We start from the raw sequence: 6,605 nt of genomic DNA on the forward strand, positions 1-6,605 counted from the left end.
AGGTATCAAAACATAGATCTTGATCAAAGGGGAGGTCCTGAATCTCCCAAAACGAACATCTCACGTTCATAAAATTGGTTCATGTTTCTGTTTTTCGTATCCTATATATTATGGTGTTTCAATATAAGTTGATTCCACTTATGCGTTCCTGGATTTATTTAGAAATGTTTTGACGTTTTACATGTGAGTTTTAGGGCCGGGATAGCATCTTTCCATTGTTAGGGCACACGAAGAAGAAAGCTTCGTTCTTGCATTTACAGGCGTTATCAGTCCAAACTAAAGGCTCCATTGAACTCGGGGCCCTCAGATTAGGTGATATGGGTTGTCTTCATTCTTGTTTCCTTTTGATTTTGCAGGTTTTGAATCATTGCCATGGGAGAAGAAAACTGGTAAGAAATTCGCAGGTATGAACACAGCAAAAATCGAAAGTAAATCCGTAGGAAACTCAAGGAAGAAGATGAACAGTGGTTTGACCGTTTGACCGCATGTGGTTCTCTCCTATTCGCCAGTCAACCAAACCCTTATCTTTCTCCGTTTCTGATTGGACGCTACGTGAAGCGAGGGGCCCATTTTGATCGGTGCTTTGAAATCCCCAACTGACTCGTTTGTTTTTTTATATATTTATTAGCGTTTCAATTAATAACAAATGAAACAATTGGCTCTGTTGGCAGCAAGACATAGGGGTTTTACTAGAGAAGCTTGGGTTTGATCCCCAGGGACTACATGATATTTATTTTTTAACTAACTCGTTGGATTAACAAGCTTGCAGATCCAATGCTCTCTTCCCATGTTTACCTACTATACACCAGCGCTCTTCAACCGTTGGATCTCCAATACATCCAGATCCAAGGTTCTAGCGTGCAAGCATACCATAGACCTTCGCAAATCAACCATACCAGATCCAGCGCCCCAGGTTTCTTCTTTCCTTTTTCTTTTTTTTTTCTCTTTCAGCTTTTTTTGTTTTTTTTTTTGTTTTTTTGTTTCATTTAATAATTAGTAGGTTAATTAACTAATAATTAGATTTTTAATGATTAGAATTAGGATTAGTTAATTATACACTTAGGATAATTTAATTAGCATAATTAGGATTAACCCCTTTTTTAATTAATTTTTGATTTAGTAATTAGTTTAATTTAATATTAATTTCTATTTAGTCAATTAATTTAATAATTTAGGATTAATTAATTAATTAGGTAAATTAGGATTTAATTTTAGATTTAATTTTAATTATAATTAGGTTTTTTAGGTTTAACCTTAACCACAGAACCATAGAAACCATCAGGAGGTAGGTATTGTCCATTAACTGTAGGCTCTGGTTTTACCCTTAGGTTTGTCATTAGGTTTTTTAGCTACTAAGTTTACCTTTAAGGTTTAGGTTTACCACTTTTGTCTTCAAACATTGAATTTCTTTTATGCGCGAATTATCTTCTCATCTCATATTCTGTGATTGTCGAAGGTCTTCTGTTTAATATTTTTTGCCTTTTTTAGTTTTGCCTTTTTTTAGTTTTGCCTTTTAACTGTTAATCCTTTTATTTAATTATTGCCTTTTGGTTTTATTGTTTAAATTCCTGTCATTTAAAATTCTAGAAGGTGTATAGGTTGCCTATTCAATTTTTGATGTAATAGTAATTAGGTTTTATTTTCTGTCCTTACTTTCCGCATCTTATAACCATACTATAACTGCTATTTTATTGTTTGTGTGGTTAGTAAAATATGGAGTGACAACGATTAATCGAACATAGTTCACCTAACTTCAAGATAATTATCTGAACATAATCACGTGATTGTTGCACCCACACGCCTTTAAGGTAACCTCTCTCATGCTGCCTTTCGATCAAATAGTCAAGTCCCTTCGAGCGTAGGGATACCTTAGCACATGCTACCTCCAATTCAAATAATCATAGTCCCTTCGATAAAAGATCATAGTCCCTTCGAGTTGCCTACGAATAAAATGATCTCGTCCCTCGATGTTGCCTTTGATTAAATGATGATCGTCCCTTCAAATGCTAAGGTATCCTTACTGGTTGCCTACAAATGACTATTCACATCCTTTCCAAAAGACTTCCAACCCTTCTTATGGTATGGATAGACTTATGGCAAACGATGACCCTCGATGACCCAATTACATCCAATGAAAGGACTACCTGCCTAACAATTGGTAGGATAGCCCCTTCAAACGAAAGACTTAAAGAAAAAGATATACATTAAGCTTAGGGTAGGTAGTGCTTAACTGCTTGCTCACAATCAATTCAAAATTCAAAATGCTTTTCAAACACCTTTTTTCAAAACGATTTCAAAGGCTACACTTATTTACAAGTTAAAGTCCTTTTTCAAAATCTTTTTCTAAACACACACTATACCCTTTCATACAAATCAAACAATTCAAAAGTGAGCTAAGAAATTAAGAGCCCATGGATAACCATGGATACAAAGGGTGCTTACACCTTCTCTTTGTATAACCTACCCCCGAACTCAAAGTCTCTTTCAAAGGTCTTTCCTGTTCTTTTTTCCTTTCCTAATTGGATAAAATAAAAGTCGGTGGCGACTCTTGCTATCCGCAACATGGCCCTATGTATAAATAATATAGGATTTGAATCTATCACTACCTCAGGGGATAAATTGACGAATAAATAACTTGGTGTTGCACATGGCCCTATGTATAAAGCTATATCGCGGACTCGTATGTTTATCACTACTGCGGAGGATAAATAATACGGGATTCGAATCTATCGCTACCTCAGGGGATAGATTGATGAATAAATAACTTGGTGCTGTACATGGCCCCATGTGCAAAGCTATATCGCGGATTCGTATTGTTAGAACAAGATTTGTTCTGATCAATATTCTTAGTTTTGATGATAACAAGGATATGAATTTTGTGTAAGATAATGTGGTACTCTAATACACTGCAATTTCCCTTTCAGGAAATATATATAAAGAGTATGCACAAATCAGCGCTCAGAAGCTTTGACTCAGAAGGTTCAGCATGCAACATCAGAACATGGTCTGGCAAAACATCAGAAGATGGTCAAAGCAGAATCAGAACATGGGTCTATGGAAGCATCAGAAGAACTAGAGATCACAAGCAGAAGCACTGAAGCTCTCATGGTATCACGCTCAGAAGCATTTCAAGGTCAGAAGACAAGAAGATGCTCTGCACCAAGCTGTTTGACTCTGATGATATTCAAACGTTGTATACACAAACATCAGATCAGAAGCAAGTACAAGATGGCAGGCTACGCTGACTGACAAAAGGAACGTTAGAAGCTATTAAAGGCAACGTCAGTAGACACAGCGTAAACAAGGCTCGAGGTAGTTGACAAAAGAGTGAAACATTAAATGCAATGCTGTACGGAATACGCAAAGCATTAAATGCTCCCAATGGTCATCTTCTCAAGTGCCTATAAATATGAAGTTCTGATGAGAAGAAAGGTTACCGAATCTGCTGATACAAACTTGCTGAAACGCTGTTCAAATCAAAGCTCACAAACTTCATCTTCATCAAAGCTCACTACATTGCTGTTGTAGTATATTGGTGAGATTAAGCTTAAACTTTAAGAGAAATACCACTGTTGTGATTATAGCTTTTCAGAAGCATTGTAATACTCTTAGAATTGATTACATTAATTTGTAAGTAACTAGAGTGATCAAGTGTGATCAGGATACTCTAGGAAGTCTTAGCTTGTGTCTAAGCAGTTGTAACTAGAGTGATCAAGTGTGATCAGGATACTCTAGGAAGTCTTAGCTTGTGTCTAAGCAGTTGTAACTAGAGTGATCATGTGGTGGTAAGGATACTCTAGAAAGTCTTAGCTTGTGTCTAAGCAATTGTTCCTGGAGTGATCAGGTTGTGATTAGGATACTCTAGAAGACTTAGTCGTGGGCTAAGTGGAAAACCATTGTAATCTGTTGAGATTAGTGGATTAAATCCTCAGGTGAGGTAAATCACTCCAAGAGGGTGGACTGGAGTAGTTTAGTTAACAACGAACCAGGATAAAAATAACTGTGCAATTTGTTTTTATCGTTCAAGTTTTTAGAGTACACTTATTCAAACCCCCCCCTTTCTAAGTGTTTTTCTATCCTTCAATTGGCATCAGAGCGCCGGTTCTAAGGTGCAAGCACTTAACCGTGTTTAGAAAAGATTCAGGAAGAGAAAAACGCTTCAGTAAAAGATGGCTGGTGAAATTCCAACAAACCCACCTGCATCTACATCTGGCTCTGCTGAGCAATATAATGGTAACAATGGTTATACTAGACCACCAGTATTTGATGGTGAAAACTTTGAATACTGGAAAGATAAACTGGAAAGTTACTTTCTTGGTCTAGATGGTGAACTATGGGATCTTCTGATGGATGGTTACAAACATCCAGTGAAAGCTAGTGGCGTAAGGCTTACAAGGCAAGAAATGGATGATGATCAGAAGAAGCTTTTCAAGAATCATCATAAATGTAGGACTGTTTTGCTGAATGCTATCTCCCATGCTGAGTATGAGAAGATATCTAACAGGGAAACGGCCTATGATATATATGAGTCATTGAAAATGACCCATGAGGGAAATGCTCAAGTCAAGGAGACTAAAGCTCTTGCTCTAATCCAAAGATATGAAGCCTTCAAGATGGAGGATGATGAAAACATTGAGAAGATGTTCTCAAGATTTCAAACGCTAACTGCTGGATTAAGAGTTCTGGATAAAGGCTACACCAAGGCTGATCATGTAAAGAAGATTATCAGAAGCTTACCCAGAAGATGAGGTCCAATGTTAACAGCATTCAAGATTGCAAAGAATCTGAATGAAGTTTCTTTGGAAGAGCTTATCAGTGCCTTGAGAAGCCATGAAATAGAGCTAGATGCAAATGAGCCTCAGAAGAAAGGTAAGTCTATTGCATTAAAATCTAATGTTAAAAAATGCACTAACGCTTTTCAGGCTAAAGAAGAAGATTCTGAAGAATCAGAATCTGAAGAAGAAGATGAACTATCCATGATCTCTAGAAGGGTAAACCAACTCTGGAAAAGCAAGCAAAGGAAGTTCAGAGGCTTCAGAAGTTCAAAGAGATTTGAACGAGGAGAATCTTCTGGTGACAGAAGATCTGACAAGAAGAAGGTTGTCTGCTATGAGTGCAATGAGCCTGGACACTACAAGAATGAATGTCCAAAACTTCAGAAGGAGAATCCCAAGAAGAAGTTTCATAAGAAGAAAGGTCTTATGGCAACATGGGATGATTCTGAATCTGAATCAGAATCAGACTCTGAAGGAGAGCAAGCCAACTTCGCGCTGATGGCTACAGAAGATGATGGATCAGAATCTACATCAGAATCTGATTCTGAAAAGCTATTTTCTGAACTATCTAGAGAAGAGTTAGTTTCCAGTTTAACAGAACTTCTGGAACTCAAGGCTCATCTTAGTATCAAATACAAAAAGCTGAAGAAGCAGTTTGAATTTGAAACTAAGAAGATGGAAGTGGAAAATTCTGAACTGAAGGAAAAAGTTTTAAATCTATCCAAAGATAGTGGATCTCCTTCTGAAACAGAAAAATCCATTCCTAGTCTCAATCATATTCTGAAAGAATATGACTCGAGCTTCTGAAAGTTCTTATCTAGAAGTATTGGCAGAAGTCATCTTGCTTCTATGATATATGGTGTTTCTGGAAACAGAAGGTTTGGCTTTGGCTATGAGGGTGATACCTCACATAAATTTGAACCTATTGATGATCTGAAGATCACATACAAGCCATTGTATGATCAGTTCAAATATGGCCATGCACATGATATTAGGCTCACTTCACATGCACAGAGCTTTAACAGTGTTCACACCAAGAAGCATGTGACACATCCTAAGAAATATCATGCTGACAAACCTAAAGAATATCATGCTGTTCCTCCTGTTAAATATTATGCTAAACCCAAGTTCAATCAGAACTTGAGGAGAACTAACAAGAAAGGACCCAAGAAATTGTGGGTACCTAAGGAGAAGATAATTTCTGTTGCAGATATCCTTGGCTGCAAAGAGGACAAAAAGCAAAATGTCATGGTACCTGGACTCTGGGTGCTCGCGACACATGATGGGAAGAAGGTCTACATTCCAAGACCTGGTGCTTAAACCAGGTGGAGAAGTCAAGTTTGGAGGAGATCAGAAGGGCAAAATCATTGGCTCTAGAACCATAAGTCTTGGTAACTCTCCTTCCATAACTAATGTACTTCTTGTAGAAGGATTAACGCATAACTTATTGTCCATAAGTCAATTAAGTGACAATGGTTATGATATAATCTTCAATCAAAAGTCTTGCAAGGCTGTAAGTCAGAAGGATGGCTCAATCCTATTTACAGGTAAGAGAAAGAACAACATTTATAAGATTGATCTTTCAGATCTTGAGAAGCAGAAGGTGACTTGCCTTATGTCTGTTTCTGAAGAGCAATGGGTCTGGCACAGAAGATTAGGACATGCTAGTTTGAGAAAGATTTCTCAGATTAACAAACTAAATCTGGTCAGAGGACTCCCAAATCTGAAATACAAATCAGATGCTCTTTGTGAAGCATGTCAGAAGGGCAAGTTCTCCAAACCTGCATTCAAGTCTAAGAATGTCGTTCTTCCTCAAGGCCGTTAGAACTC

This window comes from Vicia villosa, linkage group LG5 (assembly GCF_029867415.1).
Source record: "Vicia villosa cultivar HV-30 ecotype Madison, WI linkage group LG5, Vvil1.0, whole genome shotgun sequence".
Taxonomy (NCBI): domain Eukaryota; kingdom Viridiplantae; phylum Streptophyta; class Magnoliopsida; order Fabales; family Fabaceae; genus Vicia; species Vicia villosa.